The sequence below is a fragment of the Toxotes jaculatrix genome, chromosome 12 (assembly GCF_017976425.1).
Source record: "Toxotes jaculatrix isolate fToxJac2 chromosome 12, fToxJac2.pri, whole genome shotgun sequence".
NCBI classification, from domain to species: domain Eukaryota; kingdom Metazoa; phylum Chordata; class Actinopteri; family Toxotidae; genus Toxotes; species Toxotes jaculatrix.
In genome coordinates this window covers 1,928,212-1,950,245 of record NC_054405.1, presented here as the reverse complement: position 1 = coordinate 1,950,245, position 22,034 = coordinate 1,928,212, and the positions used below count along the sequence as shown (strand labels likewise).

Here is a 22,034-nt window from a genome sequence, read left to right as displayed (position 1 = left end):
GGGACTGTTGGTGTCAGTGTTCAACCATCTGGAACAACAACAACAAATCAGAAAAAAAAACATCCTCTGAGGTGATGGATCATCAGTTCAAAGCTGTAATTGCAACTATTGTTGAAAGTGTTTTAACTTTTCAACACTGAAAATAATTCACAACCTGACAAGAAAAACTCTATATACTGAAACACTGACATTGATACAATTGACAGTTTTATTGCTTCATGATGCATCTGCTTCATTGATCTGATGTATTTCTCTGTGAGTCACATTGTACTATAATCTGTGCAGATGTTCCAACTAACATTCAGTATCTTCATCCACAGAAACTCCTCCACTGGCTCACAGAAGACACAGAGACAAAAAGGTGAAGCTCCCATTTACCTGGACACTGAGACACTGATTCACTTCTTCTCCTCAGAGCTGCTGAACTGTACATGCTGTTTAAATCAACTGTCAAACAGCTTTATTTAGCAGACAAATCAGAGCCATAGTGGAGCCGTCTGTAGCAGTTAGTCTGAAGAGTCCTACAGCTCAGCAGCCTGAGGAGCTCAGAGGGAAGAAAGAGAGGCAGAGGAGGAGTTCAGCTGCTTGCTGAAGATGCTTTGACTCCACTAGTAGTTTATAATGGGGTCAAAGGTCATTCTGGAGGGCAGTGACCCTTCAATATCAGTTTGTTCATCATCAGACAGATGAAAAAAGGCTCCAGCTTTGCTGCTGTCAGGTGGTGAAATGCTTCAAGGTAACTCAGCCTTCCCACAAAATTGGTTTCACTTTGCAGAGAGATTCTTATTAAACCAATGTTAAAAAAATCAACACATAATATTGACACCAGCAGCCCTTTGATAAACAGCTATTATGTCCAATGGAGCCTCCATATTCAATCTGTTCTTCACCAGAAAGAAAATAATTCTGATCATGGTATAATTCTTTATCATTCTTTCATCATCTTTTGTCCCAGCAACATAGGTGCAAAGTAGATGTCATTCATTTATCATTCTGCTCTCAGGTGTATAACCACAGATGGTTATTATACAAAGAATCAGTTGGCCTCATTCATTGATCCTCTCTGAGGGAGCTACTGCTTTGTTTTTCCTCCACACACCCTCCACAGTGTATTCCTCTCAAAGCAGGAAATGTAAACTGTGTAACTAAGAAGCAGCTGTGAGCGAGGTTACCAGTCCACTGTACATGATGACAATAAAAAAAGAAATAACTACTGAATGAACTTATTTCTTCAATATGACAGATGATGCTTGAAAAATATCCAGTTGTAGGAAGCAAAGGAAACAAGAGAAGCTTTTACAAAAACAAGGTTCATGCTGCATTTTCACTTTGCACTCATCAAACACACATTCACAGATGACTACATGAATACATGACTTTATGTGTGTACGGGTCTAGTGTTTTTTTTTTTTGTATTCTTTGACAGAGGCACAGGTACTGACATAGGTCTGAGATGCTAAGAGAGAGAGAGGTTAGGGCGAGGAATGCATGATGCCAGAGAGTGTCCTCACGAAGACATAAGTACCAGTATGTGTGTGTGAGTGTGTGTGTGTTTGTCGTTTGATGCCTTTGATGTATCAACATTCTACAGTCTGATGTCACAGGCTGCAGTAAGTGGACACACAGCCAGAGACAAGTTCAGAAGTCAAACAGGAGCAGAAACAGTTGGACTGGACAGGACTTGCTCATGATTTAGGAAGAAAGAAGCACTCAGATATAGATAAAGTCCAGATCAGCTCCAAGGTTTTCAGTAAATCAATAGATGTTAGTTGTTCCTGTCAGTGTTTAGTTCATTTAGTGAAATGTTTTGTTCAGATGATTTGTTTGTTAACTTTATGTGATATTTAAGCACACAAGAACACGATGTTCAGCCCAAAAGTGTTTGGGCACACACACAAAAAGTAGCTGTTTTAAATATTTCCATCTTACATCTTACTCAATGTTGGACAGGAATGGACCTATAAGTTATCAGACGCAGTAAAAGCCTTTATCAGATGATGGATAGTCAGAGAATTCTCATCAGGTGGTATTCAAGTTAGCGCTGTCTCAGATGGCAGCTTGTAGCAGCAGCTCCCTGCATTTGCAGTAGTTTTTAACATTTTTATAAGCTTTTCTTTAGTGTTTAGTGTTTTAGTGTGTCTGTTTCTTGTCTACTTTACTTTCTGTTCTGTCTCCAGTAGATTTTTTCAGTGTTTTGGCAGCATGACTCTGAGATTTAGACACTTTTTTCTCCTGCTCCTGGTGCTTGGGCTGCTCGGGGCCCCCAGCAGCCATGCCGAGAAGACCCCCGGCATTGTTTACACTCGAGATCAGCTGCTGGCTCTGAGGCCGCCATCCTTCGTGACCGGAGAGAATCCCCAAATCCCAGAGGAACTGAGGAGGAGACGACGAGGATGCAGGGCAGGAGTGAGAAGACGGCTGAGGAAACAGCGTTTTAAACCCTGTGTCCCCGCAATCATCACGGGGAACGTCAGGTCACTGGCAAACAATTTAGAGCTATATGTCAGCTTTTGCAGTCTGTCCACAAAGCGGCAGTGTTGCTCTGCAGAAGCTCTCTGGCGTACGCTACAGAGTGGCGTGTTTAGTCATGACAATTACCCGTGTTCCCATTGGAATTGGGGAAGTGGGCGTGGCCTTTCCATGACAAAATGAAGTGTGAGCTCTCCTGTCCGTCTTTGCTGCTTGTTTGTGGGAGAAATGTGTGCTAGATGTTGTTCTAGTATGCTTTATTTTTAGGCTTTGGTGGGGAACACCAATGAGTTGAAGCTATTTTTGGCCGGCTTTGCCGTATGGCTGAGCCTTTTGAGTTGGTGAAAAGTCAAACATCTTTGTATAGCACCAGGGAAAAGTACACAGCAGACAGATGGGCGGAGTTGCTAAGTGGCGGCAATTGATAAGCTGGCTTGCAAACGGGACACCGTGACAAGTGACAGTTGTACCAAGAGCTTGATTTGGACGTCAAATGCTTGGGCCTCATCGCTTCTCGGCCTTTTGGCTAAGATCAAGTGTAGTATCTGTTCTTATCAGTTTAATATCTGATATGTCCCCTATATGGGGATAACATGTTAAACCCATTTTTAGAAGAGGGAGCTGAAAAGGGAGCTTGCTCCGCTCACTCCACGCATCGACCTGGCATTGCAGTGCCGCCGGGAACGGTGCACCTTTCTCTTGCTTTGTAGAAAAACAAACTCTAACACAAATGTTTAGTTAGGAATCAAACTTTTACAGTGGCTGAAGGAAAACGCGGTTAAGTTTTTATCAAGGGAATTGTGCCCAACCAGTCAGTTGATTTACTGATATCACCCAGGGAACCCCGCTCAACAACACAGTGCACTTCAGCTACGATGACTGGTCGCGGACTCCCTGAAGACGCCTGATCATTTCCCAGACTTTGTAGTCTCCATGTAAAAGCCAGGACTGGATTTTTCACGCTGGGGGCGGGGGCGGGGGCGGGGCAATGGAGGGGAGGCTGGGATTTAGCACGCGGCAAGCCAAGGGAGGCGTACCGCGACGGTGGCAGCTGGGACGACTAGGGTCCTCAGCTGCTCTCTGAGACAGACCTGTTCTGACTCTTGTTTCTCTTCATAACGCACAAGTCTTTCGCCTTTTACTAAAGACTTCCGTGGAGAGGAACACCAATGAGTTGAAGTTATTTTTGGCTGGCTTGGCCTTATGGCTGAGCCTTTTGAGTTGGTGAAAAGTCAAACATCATTATAGAGCGCCACAAGTGTGAGCTCCCCTGTCCGACTTTGCTCTTTCTTTGCGGAAGAAATGTGTGCTAGATGTTGTGATTTTGCTGGTATACTTTATTTTTAGGCTTTGGTGGGGACGCTGGCGTCTTTGAGACAAGAAAAGTGTACCACGTGGGCCTTTGCTTTCTTTCCCAAGAGACAGCTTGACTAGTGGCATTTCACACAGTGTTCCTTTGTTTTTGGCAGAGCAGTGCATGATGGGTGGATCCAACAAAGCGTGTTTGCCGCACGCCGCAGCTTATTTGCAGCAGTGTTTGTGTCTTTTCAGCCATAAACGTAACAGACAAAGGGGAGCTGATGCTCAAGGCACTGAAATGTGGGATTATGCATTGTAGGCACCGTCAGCCAGAGTGCTGTGCCTGGTGACCACCACCCGCTCTCATCCAACTGCAGCTCATACTTACCTGGCAGGGGAGATACCATGATTAACAAGGTGGTTCACCCAGGGTGAGGCTCAGCCATTGCACTCCGGCTGTGCTGACCCCTGCGAATTCCCCAAATGTGGGAATCTCGACTGCATAATTTCTGGTAGTGGGGGACTGCGTTCGCGCTCTCCCCCGATGCGTGCGTGTAGAAGAAAACACAATGTGTCAGGAATGCCCATGTGCTAACCTGTTGCAGACTCTCCATTTTGTTGATTTGGAGTTATATGTCAGCTTTTGCAGTCTGTCCACAAAGCGGCAGTGTTGCTCTGCAGAAGCTCTCTGGCGTATGCTACAGAGTGGCGTGTTTAGTCATGACAATTACCCGTGTTCCCATTGGAATTGGGGAAGTGGGCGTGGCCTTTCCATGAGAAAATGAAGTGTGAGCTCTCCTGTCCGTCTTTGCTGCTTGTTTGTGGGAGAAATGTGTGCTAGATGTTGTTCTAGTATGCTTTATTTTTAGGCTTTGGTGGGGAACACCAATGAGTTGAAGCTATTTTTGGCCGGCTTTGCCGTATGGCGGAGCCTTTTGAGTTGGTGAAAAGTCAAACATCTTTGTATAGCACCAGGGAAAAGTACACAGCAGACAGATGGGCGGAGTTGCTAAGTGGCGGCAATTGATAAGCTGGCTTGCAAACGGGACACCGTGACAAGTGACAGTTGTACCAAGAGCTTGATTTGGACGTCAAACGCTTGGGCCTCATCACATCACTGAGTGATCTCACAGACACAGAGAGCAGCAGTGTGGACAGTCTGTAGGAGGGTGTGCATGTGTTTGCCTGAGAAACAACAAGAGAATTTTGCTGTTTGAGTGTGTTTCTGACAGGAGCATGTAGAAAGTTTGTGTTTTATCTTTGATGTGTTCGTCTTTGCTAAATGACCCATTTGCTTCTATAGTCTCTGTATGTGGATGATACTGACATGAAAAGTAAAGCTGAAGGTGAAATGAAGGAGATGCAGAGAGACAGAACAGGAAGGAGTGAGTCTACATAGGGACAGATGAAAGGAGGGAGAGAAACAGGTGGAGGAAGGAGAAGCTTGAAGTGGTGACTTTTCAATGCACTGAATAAAAACACAGCTTTCCCTCATACTTTATATTTTTAAATGCACATCAAAACATTTGAGATTTTTAAATCAGCTCATGAGTCATTTTAAAATTCATTCCTGATGTCAGGAGTACTAGCTTTTTCTGGGGCTTTTATTTTCCATGGTCCAGAATAAACTTTAAAGATTAAACTAAGATGCATGAATGAAAGTTCACTCCATCTCTGTGTTTCTCTGTTAGTGTTGATGAAATCAGTACAGCAGGTGTCTCTGCCTGTTTCTAGTTCTGCTTCCTTCATTGGAGCAGAGCTGTTTTCATCCTTCATGTCTCCACCTGTCTGATCCTATTAGATCACAACACGTCTGCTGAGCTGATCAGCTCTGTAGCCCAGCAGATGGTGAGCTGAGAAAATGAACATTTAATCAGCTGATAATAGAAATGAGATTGGTTTTTACTTCTGTCAAGGGAATTTATAGAATCTGTTTTGTTTGTGATCAAACTGAGATTTTATTTATTTTAAAATTCCAATAACTGGAAACAGCTTCTGAACAAATGAAGCTTATACTTTTCCTGTAGTCCTCAGTTTAAACCAAGGCCACATCCTCACCTGATATGAAGTCAGGGTTTGTTCTGTGGGACAGCCAGAGGGATGGTGTGTGTCCCGTCAGTGTCCAGTAGCTGATCCACAGCTGGACAGCTGTCCTCCCTCCCAGCCTGTCTTCTGTCAAAGGGCTGGAGCTGCTCTCTTGTGTCCTGTCAGAGTTTGGACCTCAGTCTCTTCTCCACCAGTCTCCCCAGACAGAGCAGCCACACACAGACTGCCCTCCGTCTTCTGTCCTTCAAACCAGGACAAAGCTCCATGTCTCCTTCAGTCTTCTCACTGTCATTGAGATATGTTTTCTTCATCTTGAGTCAAATCATGAATTTATTTTCATCTGGTTTACTTTACTTTTCAAAAACTGTGTGAGCATCTGGAACATGAAGATGAGGCTAGTTGCTTTAATCTCTGCCTTTCTTGATAAGAATCATTTCTTTGGCACTGACAGGCGTCTGTTGATGTTGCAGGTTCAGTAATTATTCATCTTTTTCTCACCCTCCTCCGTTTCCTCCTCTCATCAGTTTTTCTTCTACCACCTGCTTCTTCTTTGCTCTTCTAACTGAACAGTGACAGACGTTATTCTCTCAGGTGTGAACCAGTGTGCAGCTGCTTGTGCAGTGAATAATGTAGTGATGAGTCTGATTATGCAGCAGGTAGTCGTTCATTCATCAGCCTAAAGGTTAAATTAGCTTAAACCAGACATTTACTGGTTTGAGTCACATGAACAGAGTTTTGCTTTGGGAAATTTCCAAAAGTCACAAGTTTGTAGTGGATGAAGATTCTCTCCATATTCTGACACATCCACTGATTCATTTTATCTGTTTTTCAAAAACCTCTGAAAAGAAGAAAAAGGAAAATGTTTTTCACAGCTGATTTTAGTCTTCAAATATCCAAACATTGTTTCTCCTCTTTCAAACAGTAAAACAACAGAAACATTAAACTTCTCTTTTTTTCTTTGCATAAATCATGATGAATTATCATTGATGTTTATTCCTCAGTGCTGGTGCAGCTGTTTGAGAAAATGATCTATATTCTGCATCTACATGCTGCATGACTGTGTTTGAACTGGTTTGAAGTCCAGACTTAACTGGCTGTGTCATAAACCACAGTGTTTGAAGAAGGATGTGTGCAGAGCTACAAAGCTAAATGACTTAGATTTGTTGGGTATTTGGTTGATTGTCGACTGTCGGACATGACACAAACCTAACATTTCCTTCAGTTCCTCCACATTCAATCGTGCTCTCACATGTTTGACTTTCTGTCTTTTTGTAGTTGTTGCTGCTTTGCTCTGATTTTAACATGATGCAGTTCATGTCTGGTGTCTGATTGTTTGTTGTCTCATGTTTTGCACCATCCTGAACCAACATGTTGATCTTGAATTGCAGGTAGAACGTGATGCTAATGAGCTGTGACAGTGTTTAACAGTGTGTGCAGCTCGGCAGTGTGTGAGCACATATCTGTCCGTGTCCATTAATGCTGTCAGGTGGTCTTCTGTCTCTTATTGCTGTTATATTATTTAATCCACTTTCACCATCAGAACAACTTGTTATCACATTAAACAGCAACAACTTGACATTATGTCCAGATCTCACTGAGGTTCATGGTGTCACACAGGCTGTTTTTACAGTGAAAGCACTGAGGGACAATCATTTATGATGGTTGGATTATTGACAAGCAGAACGTCTTACAGGATGTGGATGAGACAGACAGGATGGATCAGGGAAGATGATTCCACTGTCCTCTGCTGCTGAGTGTGTCTGAATCCGTCCTGTTACACGACTGAATAATGAGACTCTATACTGATGGAGTAACTGCTGCTTGGAGGTAAATGTTCTGTTAGTCTCTGAGAGTCAGTCACATTAATTACAAGAAAAAAAAGTGAAGTAATTAGTTCATACAAGTGTGAGAACAATTAGTGTGTAAGCAGCATGGAACAAATCTGTGGCTGCTGCGTCTCCTTTAGCTGCTTCTCTGCTGCCATAGTGAGGTGAGAAGGACTCTGAAGCTGCTGCACTTCACACTGTAACAGCTGCTGCTGTCCTTGGTGCTGAATTCACCAACCCAGCTGAATGGTCCTGAGTGAACAGTGAACACATGAATATCTCTTTGACCAAAAGCAGCTTCAGTTCCTGCAGACAGTCCCTATGAGGAGTAGTAGTTAGTTGAGTGGAGAAGCACTTTTATTTGTGGAGCATCTATCAAATCAGTCCAGAGTGAGTCCTCAGGGTCTAAAAGATCTCACAGCTTCTTCTCTCAGTCAACACAGCCTCAGATTCACCAACATTAGCTTGACACACTGACATCCAAAGGTTTGCTGGAGGACAGAAACACTGTGGGCTGGAAATGAATTATGAAACAAGGCTCTTAGTGAAGTTCTTTGTTCTTTCTATCCTGTGACAGTGGAAATAAAAAGTTGTGTTGGACAGTAAATAATAATAATAATGTTTCTTCTGTAGATGTTCTCACTGCAGCTGGAGGGAAGAATAAAAAGTAAAGAAACAGCTTCAGTGGCTCTGACAGAACTAAGTGGAATAAATCTGCTGTCACACTTGTTTGCACACAGATAACTGGCTTTATCCAATGAGACCAACTAGACTGTCTTCACTTTGACCTCTGACATATACTGGAACACCACTGTATATATGGGACTAATCAGCTCCTGTAGATACACTAGAAGGATTTTAGACTCAAAAGACATATAGATTTTTATAATACCATCATATATCAAAAGTGGAAAATATGCTATTTTTCATGTTTTTAGAATTATAAAGTCAGATACTTGAGTCTGACTCATGTTGTTTCCTGCATTAATCAGCTCATCTTCTGTCTTAAGGAAAATAAACTTGCACACATGTATTTAAACTACACATGGTCAGTGTCAGTGAACATCACACAGCTTTAATATGGGATAATTTAATATGGACATTAGACAGTGTCCACTGTGACTGTCCACCTGAGTATGAATGTTTAACGGTGCAGAGACAGAATAACACAGAGACAAACTGCTAGCTAAGAGACAGAGGACTCACACACAGACACAGTCTCTTCCTCTCTGGATAACAGTTCCGGTAGATGTCGCTAATGTCCGTGTGAAAGCAGCAGAAGAAGCAGCGACAGAGTCTCCAGCTCTTGTGTTCATCAGCAGCGTTCACACTGGGATTTCTTCCTCCGCTCGGCTTCATCTGCAGCGCTTTCTCTTCTGGAAATGAACCGCTGGACACGGAGCTTCGTCGGGAAGAGCGCGGAGCTTTTGCAGCTGATTAAAGGACACCATGCTTTACTTCTGGATACACACCGTGTGGATCCCCGCCGTCGCTTTCCTCTTTGGATTTCAAGGCAAAGGATCGTTTCACTCTTTTCATTTCATGTCCTGGCGTTTTCCACTAGGAAACACCGGAGCTGAGAGGGAAATTCCAGCTACCGTGGATGTTTATTGTGCGTGTGTCCGTCTGATGCTGACTCGAGTTGTGAAGGTCTGTGAAGTGAAAACACCTGACATGACAGAGAGGTCTGCGCTCCTCACGGCGAAGCCTCTGACTTTCTGCTGCTTCTGTTTGCTCTAAATGAAGTTAGTGATGAGTGGAGCTGAGCCGAGCTGACAGCAGTCTTCATGTACAGTAGCAGTGTGTGACACAGAGAGCAGAGCAGCCTCAGAGGCTGATGGTACAGCTGACAGCTTCAGTACAGTCTCCTCTCAGCACAGAAACATGTGGAGCCTGTTGGACTGTCTCCACTGCTGGACTTATTTCTGAGAGCTGCTCTCTCTGATGAAATGTGTGTGTGTGACATTTGTATTAGGCCGTATGCAAGTTAGCTTGTGTGTATTGTTAAATAGCTGTAAATACCAAACCTAACCACAGAGTGGACTCTGGATACAAACCCCAGTCTCCCACCTCCACTGCTGTTAATAAACTTCTTTACCTCATTCATTCAGAAAATCTGTTTCCTCTGAACATCATCCAGCCACATTATGTTTCACACATAATGGATTTGCTTTTCCACAGTTTACTACAGTTTAGTGTATTTAGTGTATGTGGTTGTAGTGAGCGAGGGAGTGAGAGAATGAATACAGGAAGACAGATGGATCAACACGGTGAACAAAACATACAGGTGTACAATGACAGTGTTGTGGTAAAGCTGAGTTACAATTAGTGCTGCACGATTAATCTAATCGTAATCGCGATATCACGCTGTGCGGTTACGTAACCGCATAAAAGACAGCGATTTGCGATTAAATGTAAACCAATGTGGATTAATTGACGCCACATCCACACGCTGTGGGCAGCCGCAGGTGTGGTCACGTGACTACGCGGCTTTCAGCAAACAGTAGTGACCGACATGGAAACTGATTCGTTCGCACGAAATACTAATTCGAGGCCACGAAATAGGTATAATATGCGCGCGAAATACTAATACTATTAGTATCATTCCTGGACAACTAGGTAAGCAAATCGAGCGCACCGTTTCTACAACCTGCAATAATCTGCGCACGGGGCAAGTTGTAGTGACGGTGCGCTCGATTTGCTTACCCAGTTGTCCAGGAATGATATTAATAGTATTAGGCGACCCTGCAAGACGTGCAGTGTAAAACCTGCAAAGCTAAAGTCGCTACGTCCTGAGGTAATACGACCAATCTCTATCAACATATGAGACAACACAGAGAAAAATTCGACGAGCGCATGCAAATAAAAGCCCAACCAAGTAACGTGAAAGATAAAACTGAAAACTGAAAGAACCACAACGTACAATCACGGATACATTTTGAAAATATTTATTTATTTTTTAATTTTTGATATTAAGTTATTTGGAACAGTCTGTAATCTTCAGGTTTTTTATTTTTTTTGTGTCTCATTATTCTGTGTTGTCCTTGATATTCAAGCAAGTGGACTCATGACACCATTCATTTATAATATCGTAATCGCAAATCGCAATATTGTCCACAATAATCGCAATCGCACATTTTCATCAAATCGTGCAGCACTAGTTACAATCCAATATCATAATACAGAGAGGGAATATATACTTCATTAAAATGAGCAGTGAAAGAGCACAGACGAGTCACATCAATTCACTGAACTCCTCCTGTCACAGTCACAGAATAATGATCACATTACTATAGAAACTTCTGGATAAATGATGGAACAGTTCCTCATTTTCTCCGACCACCAAGAAAATGTGTTTTTCTTTGAATCATGAAAATCGTTAAAACGAGTTTTGTGAGAAAAAAAGGCAAAAATGACAGAAGAAATTTTCTCCTCTCTTTTCAAAAACTTTCAAGAGTCATCATGAAGAAATAAAGTACATCATTGTGTGGTGAATGGTGAACTGGAAACACAGAGCCTGGAAATGACAGAGACAAACTGGCTCTTATGGTGTAATTGTGGTCATAATAATAAAATTCTACAGCTGCTGCAGTGAGAACTTTTCCTTCATCCTTCTTTTCAAGATGTCAAGATGATTTTGTCAGTTCCATAAACACCTCACGGACACACACACTGTGTGATGCTGCTCTGACATAACAAACTATAACTACTTGCAGAACAAAGTGTGTGTTTGTATTAAAATAAGGGTTAGTCGACACATTAAGGTCTCATCTATCTGCACAAACAAATCTCTCTTGTGTTCTATTCATCCAGTCAGCTAATAATATTCACAGTCTCATAGAAAACAAACAGAAACATAATGTATCACACAAGCTGCTCCACATAGACCTAGCATAGCATTTGGAGCAGGCACACAATTAAATTCCTCAAAGTTAAATTTAGGATCCATTTTTCAAGAGAACTTCCCAGAACCTTTTCAGTCTATGAACCTTTAAACATATCAGCTCTCTCACACTGACTGAGGCTGAATTCTGAACAGCTACAAGATTTGGAGCTTAGTGACCATCATCAAAAGACAAGGAAACAGAAGAAAGGAAACATTTCAAAGAATGAATGCACCATTTCCTCATATGAAATAGTTTCACTGCTCCTTCAACAACTAGGACTTAATACAGTCCTGTAGATGAGCTGCATGGAGCAGAAAACAAGAATCAGAGCTGAGAGTCTAAAGTGGCAGAGTATCTTCAAATGTTTGTCTTTTAGTGCAGAATGTCCTCTCTGTGTTTCCATCTCTCCACCACAGCTTTGCAAGGAAACATTAGGTGTAGAAACACAAAGAGGGGAATTTTGGACTAAAAATACCTGGAAGATAGAAACTTGATCTACTCAGACTGTTGAAGCCTCATGTTTGCTTCTTTTCAACTCTGGAAGTCAACTTTTCCACAGGACAGGGACTGTGGATTTTATGCTCCATCATTTCCATTAGAATTTCTTTAGAAAGGATCTTGTTGCAGACAGTACAGACTTCCTAGAAATCCTTTCCTTTAACACAAACTACAGTGCATCACACCAAAACAAAGTTAAGAAGTTGAGCAACCATGAGAATATCTCACAATCATGGGTATGATTACTTGTTCTAATTTCACAAACATCAATTGGACAAAACATTTCAAAACATTAACTTCTAAACTAAACACTGACATGAACTACTAACATGTACTGACTTACTGAAAACCTTGGAGGTGATCTGGACTTTCCTGTAGTTTCCTCTTGTCCTTGTAACAGCAGTAGCTCCTCCCTTCCTTGTTAATCATTGTGCAGAAATATCTGAGTGCTTCTTTCTTCCTAAATCATGAGCAAGTCCTGTCCAGTCCAACTGTCTCTGCTCCTGTTTGACTTCTGAACTTGTCTCTGGCTGTGTGTCCACTTACTGCAGCCTGTGACATCAGGCTGTAGAATGTTGATACATCAAAGGCAACAAAGGACAAACAGGATTTGATTTTAAACATGGAGTGGCTCCTCCCCTTCATGGTGTTTGTTTTTAGTGTGTGAAAATGCAGAGTTTGGTCAGAGCAGAGAATGTGAGAGGAAATGGGTCAGGTCAGGGTCTGTTGAGAATGTATTTGAATAAGTGAAAGTTACAGGTAGGTGGTTATCTTGTGTAAAGATGAAGTGTTTGTGTGAGTGAATTTACATGTCGAGATGTGTATTTTATCTGGGAAGTATTCAAACTGCATAGACAATAGGTTGACTGAGTTGTGTTAGGAGTGCGTCCACATGTTTGTAGACAGAGCAGAGTTTGTAGATTCAATTTTCAAAGAGAGATGATTGGCTGATGCAGTTTGTGCTCTCGCCTGTGGGCGTGGCTTTACAATGGCGTATAAATGCCTTTGTATGGTAGTATGTCGGCAATGCATAGCTTTTCAGCAATCTCCTGAGATCTTGGACCATTAGCGTTTGAGAGAAGGTCAACATAAGTACCAGTATGTGTGTGTGAGTGTGTTTGTCCTTTGATGTTTCCATCTCTGCTGATGTTGATGTTGTGAAGTGTCATCTATCTATCTATCTATCTATCTATCTATCTGTTTGTGTGTGTGTGTGTGTGTGTGTGTGTGTGTGTGTGTGTGTGTGTGTGTGTGTTTGTCCTTTGATGCCTTTGATGTATCAACATTCTACAGTCTGATGTCACAGGCTCCAGTAAGTGGACACACAGCCAGAGACAAGTTCAGAAGTCAAACAGGAGCAGAAACAGTTGGACTGGACAGGACTTGCTCATGATTTAGGAAGAAAGAACCACTCAGATATTTCTGCACAATTATTGACAAGGAAGGGAGGAGCTACTGCTGTTACAAGGACAAGAGGAAACTACAGGAAAGTCCAGATCACTTCTTATGGTTGCTCTACTTGTCTACCAGACATTATGGTTTGTGTTTATAGTTTGTACTTTGAGATCTCAGCCTGATCTCATGGTTTACTGATCATTTCCAATCTGTATAAGAGGTGTGTGATGTTACTGCCAGTGCAAACCAAACATTTTCTGTTAAGACTCCTGTTAATGATAATGTTTGATGTGGGCAGGTGGATAAAGCTCAGTCCTTTGTCGTCCTTTGCTGTTTCCTTTTGATGTGGATTTTTCAGGCCAGGCTGTAGACCCAGCTAAGGGCCAGTTGAAGCTGAATCCAAGTCTGGCCGAGTCCCCACACCTTACTCTTTTACTCTTCATTCAAGTGTTCAACTCTTCTTTTCAAAGAGGCACATCTTAAGCACTGGAGACCAGAGAAGTTGAATCCATAGAGCTTTATTCTTCAATACAGAAGTCAAAAGCTTGAGCCGCCCTGCAGAAAATGACTGATGACTTTTACCATCTGTGCATAACTTTTTATATTGTAAATTGTAGGTGTGTTACAGACCAAGGGACATGTCTGACCACATCCCTTTTTCCTTCCATTAGTTATTTTTTGCATGATTCTACTCATGTCTAAAATGTAGCCCTTCCCATCTTACATCAAAAAAGTACAGCACGTGGCCTTTACACATGACCAGTGGCAGACTGTTGACCAGGTTCAAGGAAAGGTCTGTACGTAACTGGACGTATCCCTCTCTAATTCCCTCCATTTGATTGGTGTGCATCTTTTTTTTTCCTGGTATTTTGCAGGCCTGATGTCTAATGGAGTTTTTTCTCCCGTGCACCACAACACCCTCCTAACAACCACTCTCTAACCACACTTTGTTTTTTAATGGAATCTGGGTTTCTTTCCATTGGGTTTTTAAACAAACTTTCCAGTGCCTCTAAAGCTCCAACACATGCATGCAAAGCATGAGTGATTATCCCTTGTGATGCAGCAATAGCAGGCAGAGCCTCACAAGGCAGCAACAAGTGCTGCAAGGCCAACCACCAATGGAATTTCCCTCACTGAAATACACACAGATGGGTGAAGCACTGAAGGGTGAGGAGGGGTGAAGCATAGATGGATTCTTAACACACTGCACAAAACCTGACACTACAATTTCAGCAGCTGAATATTGAACTCAGAGACGCACAGTGAAAATGTCATTTTTCATCCCAAAATGTCATTTTTCATCCCAAATTTCCCCAAGGGACCTCCCAAAGGGATTAATAAAGTATATTCTATTCTATTCTATTTTTAGGTGAGTAACAGTCGTGAGTCATGGTACTGATGGATTCTTCAGAGCTGTAGGGATGAAGGACTTGATGAGTGTTGGTCTGCTCACTGCTGGTAGAAATGATTGTTCCCCTCTCTTCAAGAACAGATATAATGTGGAACTTTACAGAATAGTGACTGTTACTGAAAATTCAGAAATGTTGGGAACTGCATTTCAAGACATGTTAGGTTGTGTGAGTGTGTTGTTGCAGCCTTAAATTTGGGAAACACAAATATCCTCTTTGTCAAGCATTTGTTGTTGATGTCACAGCAGCTGCTTCACCTGTGACAGGTAAAACACCTGACACTGTGCTGTTGAAGCAGCAGATGTTGAGCTGATGACTGCTCATAATGGAGAAAATGATCATTAAATCACCTGATAATAGAAATGAGATTGATGTTTACCTCTCACTGTGTCCCTGGGGGAGTGTGTTTGCTGTTTGGACTCACATGTTTCCTCTGAGTTTTGCAGAATGGGCCTAAAAAATGAACTGAATCAAACGCAGACCAGTATCCTGCAGTTTAAATGATGATGTGAACTTTGTGACACTGTGAGATCAGTGTTTGTTCTCTTGGTCAGTCAGAGGGACAATGTGTGTCCCCTCAGTGTGCAGACCTCGGTCCTGTCCTCTCATATCTCCCCATGTTCTCCTAAAGCTAAATGTCTCATTTATATTGAGCTAAAACAGAAAACAATTAATGTCAGTAACAGTGATTGTTCATCATCTCCCTCTTATGTTTCTCTTCTTCTAACACCTGCTCCTTCATTTCTTGCTCCTTTTCTCTAAGTAAAAAGTGACAGACATGTTCTTAGCTGTTAATCAGTGTGTTGTTGCTTTCACATGGATAAAGTGTAGTAATGAGCATCTCAAACATTAGAGCAGGCTGAAGACCACAAGGCTGCTGCTTTCTGCTCCTTCTACCAGATCAGATGTTAGAGAGGTGAAGTGAAACCATCCATGGCTCATTCTAAAGAAATTAGACATGATGTGTTCACTTTCTCACATTCATGTTGTTCACTCTTTTGATTTGATTCCATTGTTTTCTTGAAGTGAAGAACTGTTTGGTGTTTTTACAGAATAATGTTCATTAATTTGTGCTGATGTGGCTGTTTGAGTTAAATCACCACCTTCAGGTAGATGTGGACCTAAAGCTCCTGGAGCTGGAGTTGTAATAACAGCAACAGTGTTTTGATTGTTATTTTTATTATTATTCTGTCTGACTGACAGATAGCTAACAAATAAATAAAAAGACCCAGTAGACTTTCCTTATTGCTTTACTGACTCTTCTTGTGTCTTTCTTGTAAAACTGAAACACAAATAGATACACAACATGTTACAAAATAATTATTAATACATACTACAGTTCACATCAGAACACACAATGAGGCTAAACAATAAGGTAAATTAGCTATAATGGCTTAACTAGCTTCTTGCTAGCGCTTAGCTGAGCGATTAGCATGTTTTCCTAAACTTAAAATAAACATCTCAAACACTACCTGAAATAAGACCCCAGTGCCACAAACAAACAAACAAAATGCATTCACTCATACCGACGGTTCCATTCCAGGGCTCGACAATCAACTTTGTGGTGGATTCTCGAACATCACTACACACACCAGAGTCCGGCAGAAAAGCTGCAGTACGCAGAAAACGTCACTAGGTGGAGCTCAACCCCACACAACACAACTTAACTTTATTGAAAAACTGACAAAGTCAGAACAATTATTATTATTATTATTACTATTACTAGTAGTAGTAGTTGTAGTAGTAGTAGCAGTAATATGTCATATTGTGTTATTTATTCACTTGTTTAAACTTCTATTGTCTTTTTATTGGCCTGTGTCCTGTTGCTTCTCTGTGCTGTGAATTCTATTGGCTGCTTTAGTCTCATCATTCATTTTGTAACGTTGGTGCAGATAAAACAAAAGGACGCTAAAACAATGCTCAACACTTAGTGACACTTTTAAAGGCAAAGTGTTTGATTCACTGTGTTTACTGTGGTTTTTATTTCCATCACACTGTAAAAATGGATTTGTTGGCTCAACTTAAAAAAAAACAGTAACCTGGCAGCCTTAAATTTTTAAGTTAGGCCAACTAAAAATGTCTAGTTCTTTACACTTTAATGTAAGTTGCTATGACTTACAATAATAAGTTTAAATGACTAATATGAAAGTTACAAACAGATCAACTTGATATTTTAAGCTTAGTCAATATAATTTTTGTACTACTAACAAGGACATTTAAGTTGTTTGAACTAAATGCCTAGTTGAAATGACATTACATTACATTACATTGTTTCTCAAACAAGGAAACATCAGTTGTTCCAACTAAACCCATTAGTTGAATCAACATAAAATTTCAAGGCAGCCAGGTAACTTTTTCAGTGGAAGTCGACCTCACTAACAATTTTAGGTTTGATGAATACTTTTAAATTGAATTATTTGTCAGGCCAACTAAATCACTTATTTTCTAAAAAGACTGAGTGGACTGAAAGGAAATTACTTTTTTTCCCCAAATAATATGTATTTGGTCACAAAGCTATAAATCCATAAAACCACATGAATTCATAACACCGAATAAATTCATAACACCAAATACATGTAATCAACAGCATAACAGTTATAAAGTTCGAGGTGCTTTTAACAGTTGCACTTGAAAAATTGTGAACATTTTAAGGGGTCCCACCTGTCTTTATCCATAGGAAAACAACTAAACATGGACTACTTGACAAGATCTCATCAAACTATGCTTTGTAGAAGCTTGTTTTTGAGTGCAAGAACTTTGGATGAACATGCTGCCCTGCCAACATCCATGAGTACCTTCTGCATCACCTCAAAGGTATATTTCAGTCCCTTTGGGTAGTCAATGTTGAGACTATACAAGAGGCCAATTAGCACAGCAAAGGCGTGTGGTACAGTTTTTAGCTGATGAATGACAATCTTGTCCTCCAGTATCACAGCAACATCTAGAATGTCTGTGAGCATGTCTCCATCATCAGCTTGGCTCGTCATGAAGAGCAGGCCCACATCAACTCCTTTTGCCACTTCCTCCTCAGAATCAGAGGCCTGAAAACAGAGGGTGAAAAGACAAAAATCAGGTATCCAACACAAAAGATTCTAGCATGCTAATTATTTTCAAATTAATAAAAAAGCACTCCCTTCTCTGTCTCCCTGCAGCAAACTTTGCCCTGACTGCCCCGTTGACTCTGGCTTTTGTCTTTTAATAGCTGCCATGATGGGTTCTAGTCCTTTTGTCAGCCACCAGGAGGGCTGTGTTCAGAATGTCATACCAACGTACTATTCATTCTAGGTATGACATCAAATTGAGTATATAGTGTGTTAACTGAAAAATTCATGGATGTATACTAGATTATCAAGAATTTGAGTTTGTTGAGAATTGAGGAAATAAACTTGTAGCTAACCCCTTTAATATTTCACATCAACAAATAAAATTCTATAGTAAAAGTCTATGTGTATTTCTTAGTGTGCTGTTATGTATGTTATGCATAGTTATGACACACCTCACAAACTTTGAAGAAGTTGGAGGGGTCCTCTCTCAGGTAGTGAGGCAGTCCAAGCAACGCCGCAGCTCTTCTCTTCTGGTTGGAAGTCTACAACACAGAGCAACAGTAATGGAAGACAAACTGTGTCCCATCTGCAGTAATTAAGACCTGAAGATGGAATGTATGCATGCTTCTATCAGTTGATGAGTAGCAACAATATAGTCAATTAAGATCAGACTAACATTACTTGAACATCAGAGACTGTGGAGCATGGCATTGCTACTGCCCCACACTCTGTAGAAGTCCAGCAATGTTGAGGAATACTTGTCAAGTCCATGTAAGAAAGACTGGTGGAGATCAAGCGAAACCAGGTGCATGAACTCTGCAGCAATCTGCAAAGAGACCAGAAACTCCTCATTAATCCCATCCATCCCTGAAACACAATGATGTTATAAGTGAATACACAACAGGATATACCCAAATAAGACATCAAAGAGACCCTATACTGAAACAGTCTGCAGCGTTGTAACATTCACGAGAGAAGGCTTGGGCAGACTATTCCACAGAGGGCTGGTATGGCTGCAGTTTTTTGGACAGTACACAGCAGCTGCCCTCTGCTCTGGACTCTGGAGGATAGGTGGAGGGGAGGCTAGTTTTATGCACAACAACTCATTTAAAGGCCATGTATATTTTACATCTAAACAATGAAAATGAAAACATTTTTTAAACATTGGGGAAAAATATCACTTTACTGAAATTACCTGTCTTTCTGAAAGCAGTGCTGGCCATCTATCTGCAACTTCAGATACTGGAGACTCATCCTCAATAATCTCCTTCCTCCGCAAGGCAAAGGTGCTCCCCATCAATGCATCAATCAGTTTCCAGTCTCTCTTCTTTTTCTGCATCTCCTCTCTCAGAGTTTTTCTTTCATCTTCAAGGTTGTTCGGAGTCTGTCCTTGAGGAACTTCGGGCAGGAAATTGATCTCTGACCACTTTGCTCTCTTCATTTTGTTGGTTCTGTTGCCCGAATCTGATGACCTCTTTTGATTGACTGTAAGCTCTGGGCAACCAGCTAAACGGTACTTCTGGCGAAGATTACCCATCTTAAAACTGAAGGCAAACTTCCAGCTTTGCCATCCATCTAAAGAACCTGGGTCCCTCAAACAGGGATGCTTTTCAACCAGGGCTTTGGCAACATCTTCAATTTGTCTTGCCGTTGGATATCCATTCAATTCATACATAATACTACCTACTCTATCAAGTATGTTGCTTTTCATTGCAGGAGTCACTGTCAGCAGGGAACCATCCTTTGCATAAGTCTCATTCCCTTTCCTGAGCTTCAGTTCAACATCGTAAGCAAAGGATGGTATGATAAATGGGTGATGCCAGTGCTTGGTACGACTGGTTGATGGAGACTCAACTGATGACCCACTGTCTGGCTGCTCTGAACCACAAGTGTCCAGTGAGGATGCAGAGGGAGGTGAGATGGACGGTTCCTTCAGAATTATCTTCAAGCTTAGCTTCTCCGATGGTAGCTCAGATATGTCAGTCAAGTTGCAGAATTCATTGTTGAATTCTGGGTCACTAAACTGGACAACTATATTACCTGCTAGGTTGAGCTTGCTTTTTAGTAAAGTCTTTAAATCATCCACAGTCTCTGGAAGACAATCAATCTGCAATCTCCGGATGTCATCAGCTGCAAGAATGATGCGCAGCAACATGTTGGCCACTTAAAAGAAGAGAATCATAATTTTAAGACAGTGGTTGGTGTCAATTCAGTTTCAATTCAGGGAATCAGTTAAATTCAAAATGCAAAATTAATGTATTGATAAATCATTAGAAATAATAGCCCCAGGAATTGTCATTAATATGCACATGGTTCCCACAGACATTTACAAACAACAACAACATTTCAAAGCTTTTCACTAACACTTCCAAAATATTCCATTTCTGTAACTTCATTTAATTAGTTTAAAATTGGTAGGCCTTTTTAGAAACCATAGGGCTTAATAATAAGGCCGTTACTCCAGGTGGAAAGAGGAGATGAGAGGGAGAGGAAAAGAGAAGAGAGGAAGGAGAAGAGAGAAGGAAGAAAAGGAGATAATAGATGAAGGGAATGAGATGGAAGAGAAGGAGATGAGGGGAGGAGAGAAAGAGGAGAGAAAGAAGGATAGGAAGAGGAGATGCATAAAGAAGAAGAGAGAAGAGAACAAGGTGAGGAGAGGAGGACAGGGGGAGAAGTAGTGAGAGGAGGGCTAAAGAGGATGTCGAGAGAAGAAATGGTCAAAAAATAAAAAAATAAAAAAGCCTTACCTCAGTGAAGTAGAAACGTCTTGGGTGAGACCAGGAGTTTTCCATGCACCATATATGGGGTCAGTGGGCAGTAGTCATTCAGTTCTTCTGGTTCAGCAACTAGAAGATCTATGGAAGGTTTTTTGGTCAGTTCATAGCATCGAAGGTGCTCCAAGTACCAGGATGAAAAACATTCAGTGGTGAATGATGCCTTGTCAGCCACAATCAGTACTTTTAGAATTTTACCAAAATCGGGCAGTCCACCTGTGCTACCAATCGAAACAAACATTCCCTCAGAGTACTTTGTGCCATGTAGAGTGACATTGGTAGCAAGAGACACGGATGTAACATCCTTATATTTCATCTTAATTGCATGTTTCACAGACTCATCCAGAATATCTGTTGAAACCACAGATACATTGGCAACTTCCACTGGTGGCTTGAAAAGGCTGGGCATGTCTAGCAGGTAAGCCAACATGAGCTGATGTTTTGTGGCCAATGTTAGCAAAATGTTCTTGAAATTGTTCACATCCCGCACAACTTTTTAAAAAAAGCTATGTTTTCCTTCAAAGCGGATTGTCCAACACTCCAGCAAAGGTCCAAAACAACGAATGAGGTGGGGATAGTGCTCCAGGAAATGGTGTTTTGGCCTCAATTTAAAATCAGGAAAGGCCTCCAGGAGCAGATGTCTGTGGGAAGAGATTTTAGATTCCAAGAAGTACAGTGACGCAGATGTAAATGAGGATGATGCCAAGAGCTCATTATATTTTATTATTATGGCGTATTGTCTGTGGCTTGTTACTCTTATCAGAGAATGAGTATGGGAAGTTCTGAATGGCAGTATTCAATACATTCAGAGTAAAGTAATTACTTGAAATTAACTTCTTCAGACACAAACTAAGTTCAATGGGCACAACTGGTGGGAATCCAGTTACCGTGTTAAAGTAACTCAGCCAATTCAAAACACAGTCTCTTTTAACACCATTTATACATTGTATGTTTTCATTTTGTCTAAGCTCGACAATATCAGCCTCATGGGACAATTTTGTCCTGAGAGAAAATAATCCACTTTTCACTTCAGTTGTCTGAAAATCTTCACGACCGACTAAACAAAATCTGCAAAATTTTTCTACATTAAAAGATTCTTGGAAACCAGCCAGGGAATGAGCCCCTAAGTTATCAGCAGAGACAGAGAGAACAGTTCCACTGACATTATCCCCTAACCTCTGGATAAACAGTCCCTGGTTTTCAAGTAGCTCGATGTCTTTTAAAAGTGGTTCCAGAATTTTCTCATATCCAAATGTTTTTACATCATTACTCCGACACAACACAGCAAGGTATATTGATGATAAAGATGATGTAAATTTGACTGTCAGATTGGCTAAAACCCAATACAGCACACACTTTCTGTTTTTTTTCTAGATGTACCCAGAGG

At 41.2% G+C, this 22,034-nt stretch overlaps 3 non-coding genes across 3 annotated transcripts; all 3 read left to right on the top strand.

The window, feature by feature from the left end:
• Nucleotides 1-2,975: 2,975 nt before the first annotated feature.
• On the top strand, nucleotides 2,976-3,166 carry LOC121191321. Its single transcript, XR_005895088.1, has one exon. It is a non-coding gene; the product is annotated as a U2 spliceosomal RNA (small nuclear RNA).
• A 400-nt stretch (nucleotides 3,167-3,566) lies between these two features.
• On the top strand, nucleotides 3,567-3,681 carry LOC121191323. The gene has a single exon (XR_005895090.1). It is a non-coding gene; the product is annotated as a U5 spliceosomal RNA (small nuclear RNA).
• A 467-nt stretch (nucleotides 3,682-4,148) lies between these two features.
• On the top strand, nucleotides 4,149-4,312 carry LOC121191317. Its single transcript, XR_005895085.1, has one exon. It is a non-coding gene; the product is annotated as a U1 spliceosomal RNA (small nuclear RNA).
• Nucleotides 4,313-22,034: the final 17,722 nt, after the last annotated feature.